This window comes from Alligator mississippiensis, chromosome 2 (assembly GCF_030867095.1).
Source record: "Alligator mississippiensis isolate rAllMis1 chromosome 2, rAllMis1, whole genome shotgun sequence".
In the NCBI taxonomy this organism is placed as follows: domain Eukaryota; kingdom Metazoa; phylum Chordata; order Crocodylia; family Alligatoridae; genus Alligator; species Alligator mississippiensis.
The window spans coordinates 224474593-224496269 of record NC_081825.1 but is presented as its reverse complement, the minus strand read 5'-3'; the positions used below and the strand labels follow the sequence as shown (position 1 = coordinate 224496269).

The 21677-nt window shown below is 45.0% G+C and overlaps 1 protein-coding gene across 2 annotated transcripts in view; it reads right to left on the bottom strand.

The window, feature by feature from the left end:
• Window positions 1–21677, bottom strand: part of ACCS (1-aminocyclopropane-1-carboxylate synthase homolog (inactive)) — a 97588-nt gene that overhangs the window by 37754 nt on the left and 38157 nt on the right. Inside the window, exon 1 of one of the 2 annotated variants that reach the window (XM_059722767.1) lies at window positions 43–116. The exons of the other annotated variant lie outside the window; for it this stretch is intronic. The gene's annotated coding sequence lies outside the window, so the exon portion shown is untranslated. Of the gene's footprint in view, window positions 1–42; window positions 117–21677 lie in introns of those variants that run through there. 2 annotated transcript variants of the gene reach the window in all.

The following is a 21677-nucleotide window of genomic DNA, read 5'->3' as shown; positions in this document are numbered from 1 at the left end:
TATTTGTTACGTGTGAGCTAAGCAGAGTCATCTGTCACTTACATGGTCTCCAGGAAAAGAAAGGATGGCGGCAAGAAGCTTTTGGCGTCACACCAGGAGTTATCCTTTTGCTTTGCTGTCTCACCATTCATCCTGAATTCCAAACCACTGGGGAAAAGAGCAAGAGATGACTGGAAAAAACCTCCCAGAACTTGCATGCAAGTTCAAGTACTCTCTCCCCAAGGAGAACGTGCCAGCTGCTTCTAAGCCTATGCCCAGGAAAAGGTACAGGTGCTCTACTGATTAGATGGTCAAGGCCCAGCCTAGCCCAAAAATAATCACAATTATTTAAACAAAAATTTGCAGGAAGGGAGGGAGAAACGAAGTTTTACTGATTCAGCTCAGTACTGTAATCTTAATTAACAACACACCTAACACACACTTGCTGGAGTGCTGCGATATCTAAAGGGACAATACCAAAAATAAAATGTCTTTCTGTGTGGTCTTTATGTCAATGCTGTAGATTATTGAAAAAAGCTAAAATTATCATGCGTTTTACCAGGGATTCTATTATTAGTAGTGCAATCTTCATATATTCAAAAACAATGAGACAGATCCCCCTGAAACACGCTTTAAAATAATAGCATTTATGATTTAAAAAATAATTTGGGGGTTTTATTCTTTCCCTTTAGTTTTCTGAGCTTTTGGATTTGCTTCAGGTTTTCAAGCTTTAGCCCACAACTGCAAAAGCTATAAACTTGCTTTTTAAATAAACAATATCGCCCCTCCTGTTGCACACTCTCCCCGCTCCTCCCCCCAACATTTGCAGGGTTCAGGGCTTTAAAATAAACAAGAAATATTGCAAGACTTACAATAAAAAACAACCCCCCCCCCCCACATTGGCAGCACTGCATTAATTAATTTTAATTTGGCATTTGCATTCAGCTTGGACTGTGAAACTAATCAACTTCATTTCCATTCCATTTCATTTTCTGATTTTAACATAGTGGGAGGCTTCAGTGTTAGTTCCAGGGACTCTTAATTGAAATTTAAAATTAAAGTTTCATAGAAGCTTTTCTGCTATAATAAAGTTGTGTAAGAAAAGCAAAGAAATCAGATGCTGGGCCTGAACTGCTGTAAAAGATAAAGTTGCAAAATTCCCATTTTCACAACCTTTTTTAAAACCACAAAACAAACATGAGAAGGTTTCAGTGAGAGGATATCTTAGACAAAGGTGGGGAGATGTGCTATGCCTGTCCTCATAGTTTGGCCAACTAGTCGCATGTTATTTTTGGTCAGATAAAGAGCTATCAAAACTTCTATGACAGACAGGAAACAAATGGGAGATTTCAATGCGTTCTTGTCATTAACAGGTAGGATAGACAAACACTAGTGCCGTCACATAGGAGTAAAGGCAAAGGTATTCCACCTAAATCATTGGAATTACTCCAACATAAAAAGTGAGCAGTTCTTCAACCTTTATTCCCTGTCTGCTTTCTGTTTCCACTTTCTGTCCTTACATCCAGAGGTGTTTGTGGAGGGACATTTTTATAGACAAGTAAACTCTGAAGGTTGGGAGTTTGGTTCGCAAACGGCGCGTCTACATGCTCATTAATGTGCCGTGGTTACTGCACACTAAGTTTAGTACTTGGTTAACCAAGTACTAAATTAATGTGCAGTAACTTGCATTACTGCACAGTAGTGGTGGCACATGGCTTTTTAGTTGCGTTTACTGCACAATAGCCTAATATTACTGTGCAGTAACATATTAGCACTGTTTTTGCCCAGCACACTACTGAACAATGTTATCAAGCTACTGCACAGTTAGTATCTCATGTAGACGTACCCATAGACAAAGATCAGATGCTTCTTTGAACCTCTGGAAGCTGCTGTCAGACTTTACTAACAAGTGAAGGACTAAAACAGGGCTTATGCCTAGTTTGCTAAGTAAATATTTATCCTAATGCTTGGAACACACTTTAAAATTGTCCAATGGAAAGTGGTAGAGAAGGCCAAAGGAGTAAGTATTAGCAGGGAGAGAAGAGTCTGTATCTACAAAACCCCCGTCAGTTACTCATCCCAATTTTTGTGAAACAGGTCTGAGGCTGGCAAGGCTTATAGGCAGGGCAAAGTCCCCAGATATCTTTGGGGCTCATGAAACCACAGTCACAATGAAGAATTCACTATGTTCAGTGGTGAGAGGAGAAACTGAGAAAGGTGGCACTTCACATCTGGCACAAGGGTCAGTTGGGAAGGTGCATCTATCATGTTGGGTAGGATTTGAACATAGGCCTCTTCCAGGCTAACTAAGGCATGTTCAGGAATAGCATGACAGAGCTTTTCCAAGCACTTTACCAACGACCCTATTTTATCCCAAAAGGGACATTTTGTGCTCCTCAGTGACACAGCTTGGAAGCCTTTTCCTAAATACTTAGCTGTACAGATTTGTGCTGTCTGACTTTAGAATGTTTCAAGATGGAAAAGGAACATGATGCTGCCTGGAGCCAGGCCCAGCCTTTTGCTGGCAAATTTGCTCCATATAAAATAAAACATTTACAAACAAGGGATGAGAGGGGGAAGGGAAAGAACCCAAACATGTTAGCTGGTCTGTCCAGCATTAGGTCAAAGTGCAAAAATTAAGGAAGGGGAGTCGAGGGGAGGGAAGGTGGAGAGAAAATGTTACTTAAAAGAATGTGAAAAGTTACAGGGTCCAGAACAGGCTGAAGCCTGCCAGCAAGATAAACGGTAATCAGCAGGTAGCGGCATGTTGCCTTTTATGGGAAATTCTCTTGCTGCATTTGGCCCTGATCACAGCAAATCTCACTTGGTTTCAACATGACTATGTCTTACTGGACCCTTTCCCCAAGAGCTGGGTCAAGAGGCGGAGGCTATCTCCAGTTTGCCACAGCAGTGATTTTCATATAAGCCCCCTCCCATTTTACGTAAGCTATGGTAATTTGAGGAGAGACCTAGAACGTGGATACCAAGAGAGGCTCAGATTCCAGGGCTGACAAATGTATTGTGATAGTATTCTTTTCCCCTTCAACTAAGAAGTTATAGGCTAGGGGAAGGCTTTCCATCTCCTCTCTGCAGGTGGGAGAGTGGCTAATGCCCACTGCTCAAGCATGAGATGATAATTTAATTACTACCAGTGCAAGCAGGATTCAAACTGATGTCAGGTTTTGGGTTTTGTTTTCCCAGTTCCCTAAGCCATTCAACATGCCCCATGAATTTTGAGCTGAGGTGATACGATCTTTTAGGAAGCTAGCAGGCAGATTCTTAATGGGTTTGTACACATGTAACACAAACTGGTTTAAATGAAGCTGAAACCTGAAATAGACAGAGGTGCAAGCCTGTTAAACTGGTTTAAAGCTCTCTGGAATGGTTCAAAATTGTATCTGGAAAATCAGGTATTCTTTCGAACCAGTGCACAGTGAACCAGGTACATATTACATGTGGACATCACGTGTTCTGTGACACAGATCTGGTCAATCCTCCTATGCTGTATAGCCGCTCCCCTCCCACTGCAACTGGCCACTCTGGTACACAGCCAGAACTCCCCTTTTTTCTCTTTTGTTTGCACTTTTTAAAATCAGTGAGCTCCTTTGCACTGCTTGCTCATGAAAAGCTATCTTTCTACCAACCAGCTGAGCTGTGAACTTACTCCCTACTTGACATAGAATCTGACTTGGAATAGAGCACTATACATGTAGATATCTCTGACCCAGGGCAACTGTGAACCAGCTCCCAATCTGTGACATTTGGAAATAGTTCAACTGTTATGTGTGTTCACACCTCATTTGTCACTTTTAATTAATGTTTAATAAGCACAACAGCCATAGTTCTCAAATTATACTTAACTGTCATAGTGATAGTTCCTAGAGATACTCACTGGTGCTGATAAAATTCAAATTTCCCCTATGTTATACTGAAGCAGAAATAACAATCCAGAGAAATCCAACATATTCATTTGGATATCATGATTTACCTAAAAGTCAAATAGCAAGGTAGAGGAATATGAATTGGTGTTATATAACCATGATATAGATAAGAGAATCCTAGGAAAATAGAATTGAAAGGAATGTCCTACCTGCTGCTCAAGGCAGGATCATAGAACATTATGGTTGGAAGCGACGTCAGGAGGTCATCTAGTCCAACCCCCTGCTCAAAGCAGAACCATCCCCAACTAGGTCATCCCAGGCAAGATTTTGTCTAGCTGGGTCTTAAAGACCTCCAAGGATGGAGATTCCACCACCTCTCTGGGTAACCTGTTCTAGTGCTTTACTATCCTCCTAGTGAGAAAGTTTTTCCTAATACCTAACCTAAACTTCCCTTCCTGCAACTTGAGACCATTGCTCCTTGTTCTGTCATCTGCCACCACTGAGAACAGTCTAGATCTAGATTCATAGATTCACAGATTGTAAGGCTGGAAGGGACTTCAGAAGATTATCAGATCCAGCTCCTGCACCCAGCAGGAAAGATAACTGGGGGTCAGGTGACCCCAGCAAGGTGACTGTCTGGTCTCCCCTTGAAGATTTCCAGGGAAGGTGATTGCACCATCTCTGGAAGGAGCTTATTCCACAGTCTAGACACCCTGACTATGAAGAAGTTTTTCCTAATGTTGAGGTTGAATTGATCTTCCAGGAGTTTGTGGCCATTACTCCTGGTTTCCCCCTTGGGTGTCCTGGTGAACAGTTGCTCACCAAGCCCTTGATGTACTCCCCTAATGTAGTGGTAAGCTGCTACCAGGTCCCCTCTCAGCCTTCTTTTCTTCAGGCTGAAGAACCCCAGATCCTTCAGCCTTTCTTTGTATGGCTTGCTGTGTAAGACTCTGATCATATGGGTGGCTCTTCTTTGGACTCTCTCAAGCTTGTCCACATCCTTATTAAAGTGTGGTGCCCAGACCTGGATGCAGTACTCCAACTGCAGTCTCACCAGTGCTGAGTAGAGTGGAAAAATCACCTCCTTGGCTTTGTTGAAGATGCATCAATTGATGCATGCCAGAGTATTATTTGCTCTACTGGCTACAGCATCACACTGCTGGCTCATATTCATACTGTGGGCTATTATTACCCCCAGGTCCCTTTCATTCGTTGTGCTAGTCAGTTTGGTGCCACCAAGCCTGTAGGTGTACTGGGGGCTGCTCATCCCAAGGTGGAGCACTCTACATTTCTCAATGCTGAACTTCAACAGATTCTGATCCACCCAACTTGCTAGCCTGTCTAGGTCTGTCTATAACTGCAGCCTATCTTCAAGTGTGACCACGCTTCCCCATAACTTGGTGTCGTCTGAGAACTTGGCCAGTAATCTCTTCACCCCCACATCCAAATCGTTAATAAAGCAGTTGAAAAGTACTGGACCAAGCACTAATCCCTGTGGGACACTGCTGCCCACTTCTTGCCAGGATGACACAGATCCACTTGCTACGACTCTCTGGGTCCTATCCTGCAGCCAGTTTCTCACCCACCTGGCTGTCTTGGAGTTAAGCCCACAATCCTGCAATTTTCTTGCGAGGACATTGTGGGATACTAGATCAAAGGCCTTTTGGAAGTCTAGGTATACAATGTCAACCTGCTCTCTTGTGTCCAGGTGGTGAGTTACTTGGTCATAGAAGAAGATGAGGTTGGCAAGGCAAGACCTGCCCTCGACAAAGTCATGCTAGCTGTTGTTCAGAATTTTAGTCGCAGATAGACTCCTTGATGAACTTTTCTAGGATTTTCCCTAGGATGGAAGTTAGGCTGATTTGCCTATAGTTACCTGGGTCCTCCCTCCTGCCCTTCTTGTGGATGGGCACAACATTGGCCCTCTTCCAGTCCTCAGGGACTTCTCCAGCATGCCACAAGTTGTGGAAAATTTTTGCCAGGGGTTCTCCAATGACTTCAGCCAGCTCCTTCAGCACTCTTGGATGAAGATCATAGAGTCCTACTGACTTGTATACATCTAATTTTATTAATTGATCATACACCAATTCTACAGTAATAGTAGGAAGGCAATTATTCCTACCATGCTCATCTTCTACTCTACCTGGTGTGCCTTGGTCCGGTGAAAGACTGAGGCAAAAGTAGTCATTCAGGAGTTCATCTTTCTCTCGGGTGCTGATAACCAACTCTCCTGAGTTGCTGAGCAGTGGCCCCACACTCCCATTTGTTTTCCTCCTGTTCCCTATGTACCTAAAGAAGGACTTCTTGTTGTCCTCAATTCCTATTGCTAATCTAAGTTCGGTTACTGCTTTAGCCTTTCTTATCTGTTCCCTGGGAATGCAGGCTGTCGTGGAATAGTCCTCCTTGGGGCCCACCCCAAGCTTCCATTGTTTATAAGCTTCTTTCTTCTTTCTTAAGAGAACCATGATTTCCCTGTTTAGCCAAGAGGGCTTCCCAGCCCTTCTCTTACCTTTTCTCCATATGGGAATGGACTTCCTTTGGGCTTCAACGATTGTGTCCTTAAGGAACAATCACTCTCCATGCACACCTTTCGCCTTCGGTCCCTGGTCTCGCAGCACTTGCCCTACTAGTGACCTAAGCTTGTTGAAATTTGCATTTTTGAAGCCCAAGACTTCAATCCTGCTATTCAATTTGTCTGCCTTACGTCAGACAATTAACATGATGGTTTCATGGTCGCTGTCGTCCAGACTTCCCTCTATATTTAAGTTGGTCACCAGGTTGTCTCCTTTGGCCAGGACCAAGTCTAGCAGAGTGTCACCTCTGGTTGGCCCACGCACCTCTGAAGTCAGGAAGAGCTGCTTGACACAGGTCAAGAAGTACCGTAACTATTCCAACTTGGCCGAGTGTTCCTCCCAGGAGATGTCTGGATAATTAAAAATCACCCATGATGACCATGTCACATCAGGTAGTTGAAGGCTGCTATTAAATCCCCATCAGTCTTCTCCAGACTAAATAAACACATTTCCTGCAGCCTCTCCTCATAAGTCATGTGCCTCAGCCCCCTAACCATTTTCATTGCCCTCTACTGGACTCTTTCCCATTTGTCTACACCCTTTCTGTAGTGGGGGAACCAAAACTGAACACAAGATTCCAGATGTGGCCTCATCAGTGCTGAATACTGGGAAATAATCACTTCCCTCAATTTGCTGCAACGTTCCTACAAATTGAGGGAAGTGATTATCATCTCTGTCTAAACCAGAGCTGTCCAACTTCTTAGTGGCCAGGGGCCACATACCATCCAGGTCACATACTGCACAGGCTGCATGCTACACAGGCACCTCTCCAGTGCCCTATGTCATCTGCACTATGACGCCTGTGCTGTACAGTTACCAGGTCATGGGCTCCCTTGCCCTACAGGCTGTACCCAAGGGATAGGGGCAGGAAGTGGAAGCTGAAAAAGAGAGGAGGAGCCCAGATACCCCAGCAGCAACGGCAGCAGGAGAACAATGAGGGTAGTGGTGCACAGGCACAGCCTGCAGGCCCCCTTGGATAGCCCTGGTATAAATCATCCTGGACAAGGGCTGTGTAACCTGCATTTAAAAACTTCCAGTGACAGAGATTCCACAACCTCTCATGAAGATTGTGAAGAGCCCAGAAGGCCCTAATATAACCATGCTACTGGGTAGCATGGGGACAGGTCAGGTGAAAATCAGCACAGAAAAGTGCAACATAATCAGAGGCAATTGGAGCAGGGTGGGGCCCAGGGCAAATCAGCCTGTGCAGGGCCCCACCCCCACTCTGATCCCACGGGCCCTGGATGCAAAGAAGCTGCCACCACCATCGGCGGCGTCGGGTAGGGGGAGGGTAGCGAGCGGCTGGATGCGGAGCCACTGCTCCACCCAGCTCCACGGGGTCGCACAAAGTGTGGAGCCTGGGACAGTCGCACCAATTTGGGGACAGCGCTGAATGTAATGCCAGCTTTTAAGCATTCATGCAAACTGAGTTTGTAAATTAAATGTATTCACATTGGAAAAGCTTGGGAATCACTGTGGACAGCTCAATGTAAATATGAGCTTAACGCTCTGCAAGAGTCAAAGGGAAAACAAACTTAGGCTGCATTAATGAAAGGTTACGGATAATATAAACAATATTATAATACTATTATGTAAGAGATGGCATCCCCTCATCTCAAATATTGTGCTTAATTTAAGTCAACTTCTCTCAAAAGGTACAATATAAAAACAGGAAAGATCCGGGAAAGATCTATGTTAATAATAATGGGCTCAGAAAGACGTGCATATTAAACCAAGAGTTTTTAAATTATTTGTATTATTTGGTGTAGACAGAGTAAGTGGGGACGTGCTAGACAAATACATAAAAAACACTGTTTTAGATGAGGTCAGTATGGCAGACCTAATTACACTTTTTTTTTAAATGCAAGAATAAAAGGATACCTGATTAAATTGAAAAGGCATGAATTTAAAACTGATCAAAAGGCTTTCCCCTTCACCCACAGAGCACATGATTTACCAGTGAAACTTTGGGCCAAGAGATATTATCAAGGCAAATTATTATAATTTAATGTCTTTATAGTTCACAGAATTGTGTTATGGATATTAAAATAACTAGGAAGTCCCTGCTTCTGACAGCTTCCTATTTTAAGCACTGAAGGATGGAAAAAGAAACATTTATTACAGATGTGTATAAACAACAAAAATAACACCCGTAGTTAGAATTAGGAAGAAGCTTCCTCCATAGGCATTGTTTAGCATACCTGCCCCATTATTTTGGCATTTTATATTACCCTCTGAAGCAGCGAAAACCAGATGCTGTAGAAGACTGGACCAGATAAACCATTATTCTAATCTAGCGTGGCATTTTCTATGTTCACTTCCTATCATGCTGACATCATAGTACAATGATTTGGTACAGCCGTGATACATATTTGGTTTTCTGAACCATCTCTACTGAATAAAATTCATATTAATGTCCTTGCTCCTCATTCTTTGGCTTTTCATTCTCTCTCCATCTGATTTAGATGAGCTGGCAACCCTCCTAATAACTGAGCAGCACTCTGTCTGTGACAGGATCTTCCCAAGTGTACCTGCTGTAGTCTGGTTAGTAAGGCTGCCTTCCACCAGAAGTTCGCTAAGCTTTGCAAATCTAGTCCACACATTTTGTGGAGAATCTATCCTGTAAATCAGACCCGTCAAAGGACAACTATTTTTTTTTTTATGGAAACAGAAAGGATTTTCTTTTCATCATTATTTAACTATATTGGAATTTTAAAGAATAGGTCAGACAATGATGACCAAATTTCAGCATTCACAGTTAACAAGCACCAATGAAGTGGATAATTAGTCAGATAAATTAGCCTAGGAACAGTGATCCAAGCTGGGGAACATGTATTTAATAAAACAATCACACAGCTCCAGAGAAGGACATGAGAGTATGTAGAGGGCCAGTTATTTTGAGGGAAATCATTGAAACATCAGCCCTAAAAGCAGCTGCAATAACAAAAGCGAGAACCAGATGCAAGCCCATCTGAGCACAGGGAGAGAATGTGAATGAAAAGAAATGATCTGGGATTGCATAAGCCATGGAGAGCTGACATCAGTAGAGTTACTGAAGGGATATATTTGGCCCCCATGCATGCCAGCCAATCTCTCTTCAAAAAAACATATATTTTTTTCAACAAGCTGTTTTTCCTCCTATCGATTTACATTTATGAACAAAAATCCTCAATACACTTTAGAGACCAGACTACTCTTGTCTGCCAACCAAGATCACCCTTTAGGGAACAGGGAGTTCATCTTTTTGTTTTTATTGTGCAACAAAGAACACTCAGTCTCTGACCAGTTAAAATGAAAAAATGTATACTACACTATTAAACTCAGCTGCTGGGGGAATGTTTCTGATGGGTGAAACTTTCTTAGAAAAACTTGGGACCAAATGAAGCTCAGCTGGCTTGGGGTTCTGGTACAGACTGATAGTAGGGTCAGGTTTGCTTAAGTTAACAAATGTTTTGCCAAAGCAAAGTCACATTTTGATTTGGCCTGATTACTTGGAGTGGAAAATGTAAAGATTCATAGATTCAAAGATGTTAGGGTCGGAAGGGACCTCAATAGATCATCGAGTCTGACCCCCTGCATAGGCAGGAAAGAGTGCTGGGTCTAGATGACCCCAGCTAGATGCTTATCTAACCTCCTCTTGAAGACCCCCAGGGTAGGGGAGAGCACCACCTCCCTTGGGAGCCCGTTCCAGACCTTGGCCACTCTAATCTGAAATGTTCATTCTGAACTGTGCTATGTTGTAGGGGCACAAAGTGAGTTCAAAGTCAAAACTCAGCATTAAGTTACCAGAAATGAAACTGGAAAATGGATGGCACAGATCTGCCCCTCAGCATTTTGTGTGAGTTGAATAAATATTCATGGGATCAGAATATCCAAAGGTGTTTGGGTTTCTGCTTCCATTTCCACATGTGAGCTGGTCCTGGACATGACTTAGATCTGGATCCTGATTCCGACAGGTGCTGAAAGTCAGGATCTTGCTCTGAACTAGAGATGGCAGGGCCAAAACATACCACCATTCTAGATGCCATTATTTTTAAACCTGGCTATATATAAGAGCCAAAGCAAAACCCTGGCTGAAGATCTAAGTTTTGCAGGTCAGATCCATCTGTGTTGCGAACACCTGTGACCTATGGCATTCCACCTGTATATCCTGTGAGAAGCTTTCTTATGTGAATTCCTCACATTCTGTGCTCACAGGAGTCTGGGAAACACAGTAGAAAGGGCACAGCAGTACTTCAGACCCCTTGCCCCCTTCAGACTAGGACACTGAGAAGAACAAAATTCAGTAAAGCAATAATCCAGTGTGAACTGAACTTTTTTTGAATTTCAGAGATTTGGAGCCATTCAAGCTTTGGACACCAGCTCCTATAAGCCCAAACCAGATGGTTTGTGCCTGCTCATTCCCAGATACCCTGCTGCTGCTACTGAGAGAACATGGTGACTCTTCATAAGGTTACTACTGATCCAAACCTAAAAGCGCTGTAAAGAATAAAATAAGGTACTTTACAGCATGGATTTGTAACATGGCAGGTGTGACAAACTATGGTTTCGTTGTAATATTTCTGGCTTAAACGCGTTCATGTTATAATAGTATTGCATGCCTCAGTTTCCCTGACTAGCTTGTACATAGAGTAAGAAGGGGTTGTTTGCAACCACAGTGGTGAAGATTTGCCTAAGTGCTCCTATTAGTGGCTAATGAGCCATCAAGCAACAAAGAGCTAATTGTCCTATGTCAGTGGTGGAGCCTTGTTATAATCCAGCCTTCAGTGCTGCCTGCTGGCCCTGGCCCCACACACTACATGCAACATGTGGAGCCTGTCTGGTGTGGGCTGCACACAGTGCAGGGTCAGGTTGAAGTACACGCTGCTTACAACACCCACACTGAACCAACCCTGCATGCTGGATCTGAGGCTGGCCTGGATTGGACCTATAGACAGGCCATCCATGTCAGATCCAGCATGTAGGATCAGTCTGGTGCAGGCACCTCATGCAGCGTACACCTTGGACCAGCCCCACACATCACATGCCGAATGTGGAGCTGAGCTGGGGTCAGTGGGTTCTGCATATGATGCACAGGGCCTAAGCCAGCACATGTACTGCAAGCAGCATGCACAGCTGGTCCAGGGTGCATGCTGCATACAGTGCCCACATCAGACCAGTAGGGCTGTGCAAAACAGCACTGTTTCATTTTGATTCCCATGTCGCCGTTTCGATGGAACAGTGTTTCATTTAGAATTCCGTTTAGTTTAGAAAACACTGTTCCGTGTCATTTCATTGAAACTGTTTCAACGTTTTACCCATAGGCTATAATGGGGAAGCACAAAACTGCCTATGACTTGGTCATTTTTTGGCAGATTTTGATGAAAAAAGCAGGGATGGTAGCCCCTTCTGAGGGGATGAAGCCTGCCAAGTTTCAAGAAGATAGGTGCAGGGGTTTCTGGGAAACTGTACCTCAAGCTGCTGACAAGCAAACCTTATGACATGGGTGACACTGTATGTGTTAAGGTGCACCCTCACTGGTGCTGGGGCCTCTACATGACACAGTAGTGTGCCACAGTGAGGTCTCCTCCTCCCCTACAGCCTCAGCTTGGTCCACCACTTTAAATGACAACAGGCAAAATAATAACTTAGTGAATAGCAGCGGAGTAGCACCAGCAGCATCTCAGGCAGCTGAACTGTGACAGAACCTTTCTTTCCTCTCCTGCAGGAACTTCTTCTCCAGCGTGTGTGTTTAGGTGTGCACTCACTGTGTCCTTCCCCACTCTTCCCACTCCCTCTCCTTACTTTCTGTTTCCCTGCAGGCAAGCCCTGCTTCAACTTCGAAATGTTTCAAAACTTTCGAAATGCTTCGACTGCCCTCATTTCATTTTGAGGTTGTTTCGAAGCCCTTCGTTTTATTTCGATTTCGCGGTTTCAAGCTTGAAATGAGTCGAAACAGCATCAAAACAAAACAGACGGCGAAATTTTGCACAGCCCTACAGACCAGCACTGCAGACTGGATCTGGGTCATGGGATTGGTCTGTGGGCCCAATCCAACCTGCAGACAGATCCCATGCTCCTCATCCAGCCACCTCTGGCCTATCTTAACACATCAAATGAACACCAGACAAACACCTGAAGAGACTCCTTGATGCTTCTAATGCTGGCTTTTGAAAGGAGGACGTTGTACTCCAAAGACGATACTGAAAAGGAGACACCCGAAAACAAGGGGTACAAGGGAGAGGCAGTGGGAGAGCAGCTTGAGAAGCTTGAGAAAGAACAGCTGGGGAGGATTTTCCTAACAGAAACTGCTTGGGTGTTGGGCAGGAAAAACTCTGCCTATTGAACGGCTGTGGACCAATATAAATTGTTTTGTTTTAAGAAGAATCGACTGCTTTCCTGCTTGTGACTTCGGGTGAATTCTATCCCAAAAGGTAAAATCTTTCACTGGGAGCTAGACCAGAAGGTAGCTCTCTGACCACAAGCAGTGGAGTGGAGGGTAGGTCCAAAAGGATGGGTCTGAATCCAAAGAGCCACAGACTCATCCACTCTAGGAGCTACTCCTGGGCTGACTTCAGGGGTACTCTAAGAAGCTATACAAGGTTGGGAGTCCAAAGCGAGTGATCCTATGGGAAGAGCACATTCGGAGGTTGTCATGTCCAGGGTCAGGTGGAGTGTATCATAGTAAAAACAGAGCACAGACAAAGTCAGATCAGGGTCATGAGACTTTTCCAGCTGCATGTCTAGAGAGAGAGCCAGAGAGGAAGTTGGTGACAGCTATTCATCTCCAGGTTGCATGCCAAAGGCCTAAAGACTCCAGCACTGTCCCTTAAGCCATACACTTGACATAGGGAGGAGCTGTGTCAGTGAGATTCGACCCTTTGGTCACCCTTCTTCCCCTTTGGAAAGAGCAGTGTTGCAAGAGTTTTTCTCCTTGTATATCTTCATCTCTTCTAGGAATCATGATCTGGCTTTCCCCCCCATTCCAGCTGCTCCCTCCCTCCTCTTCTCATTCTCATGGATTTCAGCTGGATGTTAGTGTTGCCATGCAGGGAATATTTTGTTTGGAGGATGTGGTCTGCTGCTGTAAATGGTCAAGCCCTTCACCAGCATGCACAATAGTTTGTAGCACAAATAAGAAGGAGTGCGGTCTATTGCACAGAGCAAGGAACAATGGATCACAGAACATGAACCCCAGATCTGCAAGTTCCCCATCTCAAAATTGGAACGACCACTCTTCATACTTCAGAAGGAGCAGTGAAGTCAGTATTTATAAATAATAGAGATGCTCAACTGAAAGTGCTATGGAAGGGCAAACAAGGTTCTTTGGGTGAATGTGATATCTTTTATTAGACCAACTTAAATAGTTGGAAAACAATTATTAAGCAAGCTTTCAGGTTCAAAAACCTTTCGTCAGGCTAAGGAAGTTTCAGCAGTTAATGTCTGCTCTTACTGCTCATTCCATCCAGGAAGAGCACACACCAACTGCTGAAACTTCCTTAGCCTGATGAAGGGTTTTTGAACCTGGAAGCTTGCTTAGTAATTGTTTTCCAACTATTTAAGTTGGTCTAATAAAAGATACCACATTCACCCAAAGAACCTTGTCTGCCTATGTCCTTAGACCAACACAGCTACAACCTACACCCCTATAGAAGGGCAAATTATTTTGCCCTTCTCTCACAAAAGCAAGAATCAAAACATCTTTGGTTTAGCTATACCAAGTTTCACTATGAATTTTAAACAGAAATCAGACAGGTCCTATGTACAATGCCAATTTGCACCAAAAGAACATTCATAGAGATCGTGCAACTTAACAAGTCGCTGCCCCTAAAGTCACTACTGCAGCCTTCCTCAAAACACCAGCACCACGACTCACTGAAGAGTCAGGATCTCATCCAAACATTTTTATTGTTCCACTATCTGGTCTTCCCCGAAACATTATGAGGATTAAAAAGTAAAGGAAACAGGACATAGGAAAAGTGAGAAGCAAACAATGACTGGGCACCTGACTGCTTTGCAATTTAAAACACTGGAGCCATTGATAAGGCTTAGAGATTTTTCTTGAAAACACTTTGCTGCTGAGTTTTCACCCACACTTCAGTGAGGAACAGGAAAGGAAAGTCTCCATATGTATCTATGTAGCATTATAAATGCTGAAAACCATCTTCCACCTCTACTGTGAGGCTTAAATTTACCTTCTGTTTAGAAGGAGATAGTGTCTCACTTGAAAATAAATTTGCAGAAGAAGGTGACTGGAAAAAAAATCATGCTATGGGAAACAGATGTAATAGGACTTCTAGGTAGGTCTCTGAAGATCAGGGAAGCTTACTTATCAGTGAAATACATTGGGGAAAGGCTGTGGAAATGGTGGAAGCTCCATCACTTGAGACAGGCCAGCTTTTCATGACAGACTGGGCAAAAACGCTTGAAAATCTGACAAACAGAAGGAGCTTTACTTTTTCAAAGAGACAGTCTAGATTACAGAAAACATTAGGCACCTGTGTGTTAAGAAAGAGAAGAGGGGAGGCAGGCACTGAGATTGCTTCAAGATCCAAAAGCTTTTCCTAGTGAAAACATCTGTGCCAGTACTGGAAAGTTATTTTGTATCTCCCGGCTAGAGTCTATCAGGGAGGAAAAACTTCTGAACAGCACCCACTTCTCTGCTCAGCTAAGTGCTCAGGAGTGACTACAACAAATCACGAACAGAGGGAGAGGAGTGGAGACTAGTTGAGTAAATGACAGCATTATGCAGTTTCCAATGGAGATTGGTTTAAACCAGTGCTGTTCAAACTTTTGGTCCCTCTGGTCAGATGAGTGGTGTAGGGCAGGTCCACAGGTTGGATCAGGCTCCAGGATCAGGCCTCACTCAGCCTCAGCTGGCCCTTACATACTGGGATTGGACCCTGTGCCCCTCCCACCCACTGGGATTGGCCCTGAGGCCTTGTGCCATCCCCGCCCAGCCCCATGTGCTGGGATTGGACCCCATACTGCCCTGAGTGGCTGATCTAGTGTGCAGGACCACGCTATCTGGCCCATGGGCTCCTCATGGGTCTGGTAATTTGGCAACAGGGAAGTAGTGTGCACTAATCCTCTGCAGCCAAATTTTCAAGTGCATGGGGAGTCTTGCAGGCTGGATGATACTGCACCAAGTATGGGCTGTGGCCCACAGACCAAGGGTTGAGCACCCCTGTTTTAAACCACAGTGGAGAAAAGGAAAGATTTTTCAGAATGAAAGAAAATTGCCCCAAGAGCCCCTTTGAACCTGACTTTTAGAGTGCAGACATGTCTCCCTACAGAAATAACTCCTGCAGGCATACACCTCCACCATAAGTGACAAGCTGCACCTGCCTTGGTATCTGGCTTGAGCAGAAAACAGTGTTAAACCCCGAAGGTCTGCCTCCCAGCACTGCTGAGTACACACACTTCTCAGAAGGCCTGTGCAGGGCATTGCCAGGTTGCTCTCAGCTTGGAAAACATTAATAGGAGCTGGATCTGCACCATTTGTAGGGAAGCTATAGGTCATGCACCCCTAGTAAAGCACCCATAGACAAGGAATAGAAGAGATGCCACCATTCCTCTGCAGCCTGGGGAAGACAAACACTAATGAATGCTTCCAGTTGTAGTGGGGGTGGGAAGGAAGAGGGGGAAAATGAGTACAGAGCACTGACTGCTTCCACAAGAAAAGAACTGAAATAACAAAATAAGGGCTGTAATTGCAGGGCAGAGACATATAATTCACTCTACTCTGAGCCCCTTGTTCATATGAGCAGCACAGATGTCTCACACTGGGGCTGTTGCCAGCAGAGTTTTGCAGTGGTATTGTATGTGGATAGGGACTATACACTGCAGAAGGAAATTAAGTCTGGTATGGGCTTGGTAACAGCACTTACAGCTAATGGTTTATGTCTCTTCCTTGTAGTGAGAGACAGCTCATTCTGCCATGCCCCTTCTCTCTTCTCTTCAGCAAGGTGGATGAAGCCTTGGCTGGGTAAGGAGAACAGAAATATCATGAGCCAGTCAACATCCAAGGAGAAAAAAGGGCTGGTGAGTGTCTCAGCATCTGGTAGCAGAGTGCCAGTATAACGTGGAAAAAAGGGTGGTGGAGAGGTAAGAGTCAGTGATCATAGAAGGATAAGAGTAACTGCAAGGACATGCTTTCACCAAGGCCTTCCCTGGCTATAACTGGTCTTTCCCCCTAAACACATTCTCCTGAATGCTCCAACACAGATAAACAAGTCACAAGAGCTAGCCCCAACTAATTCCTACAAATAGCAGTCTAATGGCTAAATCACAGGGCCTTGGTACAGACAGTCAAAAAGCCTGAGGTTGAATTGATTTAGTCTTTGCAAGTTAGTTTAAACTGCACAGATTAAATTGAAACAGAAGTGAGCAGACATTTACCTCCAATTCAGAAAATGCAGCCACATGCCTACAGTGGCTCAGGCCAGAAGCTGGGTAGGAGTGCTAGAGCTTGAGTCTCTATCTGTGTGTTCTCCTGCTGCCCTTGAGGTCTGGGATTTACAGTCCAGAATCACAGCATCAGGACTCTGCAGATTGCTCATCACTTCCTCTTCCTGCTTCGAGGTTCCTCTGGGATTTATAGTCCACAGTTGCAGCCAGCAGTAAATTTGAACAGGGGAAGGGGCATTTAACCCCCCTTCCTGACCCCAGACCTTAGCCAGGGTTTGCCTGGGGGGCCAGTGCCCCCATGCAGATTGGGCTGCATCCCAAGCCAGTCTTGGCCACTCCCATCCCCTTGTCAGCCAGCCCCCACTGCTCCAGCTAGGGAGCAGAGGGACAGACAGCCCAGCCGAGGCCAGGCAGGGCTGCAAAGCATGCTGGGGTGCTGGGGGACTGCAATTTAACTTGAATCAGGGAGGGCTCTGGGACAGAAGTTTCATAAACCAGTTTGACCCAGATCAGTTAAGTCTGAAACTACATTCAACAAGGTTCACCTTAAACCAGTTTCAGCCATTTTGAAACTGGTTTATGTGCACTGAGCTTCTGTACTGTTACAGGTTTAAACCAGTTTCTGATCACTTGAACTGGTTTATGTGTAACATCTGTCCCTAGCCTGGATGTTTGAAAGTGGGGGGGATGTCTTATAAGGGCATAGTATATGGCAATGTCACTGCTGAGGGCTAGTACAAACCCTATGCACCACCCATATCCTATTTTGAATGGATATATATTGATAGGGATGCCCCCAGCCTAGAAAGCACAAAATGTAAATCATGTCACAGAGCTATCCAAAAGTCATCGTAACTTGGGGTCATTACCATAACAAATTTCATTTTGAGGCTTTATTAATAAAAGGGGGGAGCAGAAGCAAAAAACTAGGTTCATAAGAGAGAAGGGCTGTGTTCATAAAACTGAGGATAAGGTACTCCCTTTATACTAGGGCTGTGCGAAACTTTGGTAGCTGATCTGATTCAGAGGAGATTTGGCCCAATTCAGGGACCAAATCTCCAAATCCAAATTGAATCAGGAGACCAAGTAAAAGCTCCAAATCGATTCGAAGCATCTGAATCGATTCAGAAAAGCTTCTGAAAAAGATTTGGCCAATTCGGAGATTTGGCCACAGACTAAACAGGCAGCTGACACAGCTGCCTCCAGCTGTTAAGTCTGTTGCAGTTGGGAAGGGAGGAGGAAAGGGTGGGGGGAGAGGGAGGGAATGAGGCTGGGACAAACTGCCCAGCCAGGGCCAGGGGGGAGGCATGTTACTCGGTGGGGGGGGGGGAGCATGGGATGCGGGCACAGCAGCCCTGGGAGCGGGGACTCTGCCCTGCTGCCGCCTGCCCAGCCAGGACAGGGGGTGGGATGTGGGCACAGCTCACTCCAGGCAGAAGGGAGCAAGTGGCAGCAGGGCATAGCCCCTACTCCCAGTGCTGCTGTGCCTGCATCCCACACCTCCTGTGCTGGCTGGCAAGCGGGGGCAGGGCATAGCCCCCTTTCCTACTGCTGCGCCTGCATCCCACGCCCCCCACCATTCCGGATGGCAAATGGCAGCAGGGTAGACCCCCGGTCTCAGTGCTGCCGCACCCACATCCCGCACCCCCCACCCCGTGCCAGCTGGCAAGTGGCAGCAGGGCAGAGCCCCCACTCCCAGTGTTGATGTGGGCACAGCAGCACTGAGAGTGGAGGCTATGCCCTGCTGCTGCCTGGAGCGAGCCATGCCTGCATTGCATCCCCCACTTCCATGCCAGTTGGGCAAGCGGCAGCAGGGCATAACCCCTGCAGCTCCTTGCACTGGGGCAGAGGCAGGCACAGCTGGAGGAACCATGGGAGAAGCCCCCATGGCTGCCCTGCCTGACCCAATCCCCTGCCTGACCCCAGCCTAGTCCCGGTACTTAAAAAAAAAAGCCTCGTACTCACCGGATGCAGGAGCAGTGGTTGGGGCCCCTGGGTGCTTATGGCAGAGTCCCCCAGTGCAGCGCGGGGCAGCAGGAATCATCTCCCCCCACCTGGCACATTTAATTACCTTATACAAAATTAAACATTTTCATTAGAAAGGATTTAGTGAGGCCTACCACACCAATGGCTAGGACACTAGCCCTGTATAAAGATGGGGTTCAAGCCCCCTATCTGCCCAATTCAGTATAAGGACTTGAACTTATCTCTCCCACTTCTTAGCATTGGGCTATAGGGTATTCTGAAATGAAAACCCTTCTTGAGCCCTCCTGCTGAAACTGTTCCACACTGGGAGAGTAGAAAGAACTCTTGCCTTGCAATTAGGATAAGAGGGGGAAAGGAGGAGGCACTTGGTTCTAGTCCCCCTTCTGAATCAGGAAGAAATGGAGTTTGAACCTGGGTCTCTTAGGCTGTAAATAGATATCACAGGTCTCCTGACAGAGAGCCTTTTGTTCTGGGATTCTACAGACATACCAGCTAGCATCTCTCTTCAAGTCCTTCTGAAGTATGTGGGATAAAACATGCTAATTTTTTTTCCCCCCCAGGATATCCTTGCATGCGTCTGTAAGGTGATTGCAAGCCATTTCAGGGACAAGCAGGTAAGGCTGTGCCCTCACTGGCAAAGGAGCAGCAAAACAGCTTGGAAGGGAGATGTCTTTGAATGATTGTGCCACACCCATTTGTGATCAGGGTCAAAACCCAGGAAAATCAGGCCCATGTCAAATGTGATGTCTATTTACTTAGATGCCTTGCATCCCAGATAAGTGTCATAAGCACTGGACTATAGGACATTAGCAGGATGGTCCCCTCCCTCCCCCCACAACCAAATACACAGCAATATCAATCAGAGGCAGCATCTTTTGCCTAGAACCTGGGGCTTTTGGACCATGACAAACCGACCAAACATACAGCAGGAAAGTATGTCCTCTGATAACCAGGCTGACATGCAATCTCTAGTTTCCCTGGGGGAGATGAAAAGGCAAAAGCAAAGGCCTTTACGTGTCAGTGATGTACTGGCAGCAACAAAATGTCATTAATATTACAAAACAAAGCAAAACCAGAGCTCAAAAAACCAGCATCAACGTCCTTGTGTCAGCAGTCAGAATCCCCACAAATCACCTCACACCAAGGTTTTCACTTTCTGCTGTCAAAGCAAGAACTAGAGGGTACATTTCTTCATGGCTTACTAGCTCCTTGACGTATAATTTTGCAACACACTTACCAAAAAGGTCTCCCCTTCAGGGTCAGTTTATGCTTATTTTAATTTTCTTTCCAAAATACTCTACTAGGGTCATGGGAAGTATTGCTCGGCCAAGTCAAGTGACATGCATCAGCATGTTGTCAACATATGAAAGGCAAAACAAGCCTCTCTGAAGAGATTTAAAGAGCCTAATAACTGAACTCAACTAATTCAACTACTGGGAGTGCTGCAGTTGGCACAGAAGAGAAGCCAGAGGTTTCACACTTGTAAATTTTCTAATGAACCACCTCAGCATCTCAGACACTAAAAGAAACCATGACAGAAAATTCAATGTAGGGCTTAAAGTGGGAAACTGCGCATCAGGTCCTGCCTTTCCCAAGCCAGCCATCACTTGTATGTGACCTTAGATAAATGATATGGACTCTCTGTTTTGGTCCTTCCATTAGTGAAACTGGGAAAACATTTTCCCAGTTTATTGGGCACTGCACTTCCACCGCCTCCATTACTATAGTAGCTGTGACTGCCTTCTAATCTTTTCTGTATTCTTGACCCTGTGAGGTAGGATAGTGCTCTCATCCCTAGTCTGTAGATGAGGAATTGAGGTACATGGAGGCTAAGTGGTTTGTTCACAGTCACATAGGAATCCTAGGGGCTTGAACCCAAACTCCCAGTTTCTTGGCTAATTGTTGGACTCCTATTCCTCTTCAATCCCAGCTTTAAGGCAAGCATCCAGATTTGATCCAAAAGGTAAATACTGATTAGAAAGGTGTGAGCTCAGCATTTACCTTGAGGGACAACAAATCTTGATGCTCACTGCAACATGATCTCAATTTCTGTTTATCACACCCAAGTGGGTGTGCCATATTTGCAAGTGGCAAAAAGAAAGGAGACACAGGAGTTCAGCAGCCTGTAAGACCATTCAGAAGGAAAGGTTGAGGACATGATTCTGGATCTGCAACAGAGCATGTCCTTGGATCTGCAAATGACCTGTGACCTTAGTCTGTCATAGCACCACCTGACATGGAATTATTGCAAAGGGGCTATGCAGGTAATTGATAAAACACATGTACTGTTGATGTAGACAGCTTTGACCTGATCATTCACAAGGGTAAACTCTACTAGCAAAAAGAAAAAGAACCATGTTAAAATTTAAAGTTTTTTCCTGTTCCTTGCTTGGGAATTTGAAGTATGATGTGAAGTTATGTCACATCTCCTAGAATATCACACCTTCTAGAATAATACAAGAAGTATTGGTATGCCTATTTGTTGCTGAGTCTCAAACCTACTCTGAAGAGAAGGCACACAATCAAATAACAGAAGCAATAAAATGAAAATTTTTCCTCCCAAAGAGTTCTAGAAGTGGACCCACAGCCAAACACTTCAAATTTATAATATCTCTTGAGTTTTAACAGATTTGCTCTGTCCTGATTATGGCCTCCAGTGATGTTAATGGGTGCAGATATTTGTGCTGCAATTGATTCACAGCTGTTTAGGAATATGACAGCTGTCCCCGTGCTTCATGCTCCAACCACTCTGAACTTCTGGGTGATAAGAGGGAGCATACACAAATCTAGAGCAGGCCAAGTCTCCAGATGCCTAGTTTGTGCCATTTAGAAATTTGGTTTCATTTGGACTTGAAGCAAAACCTTTTTT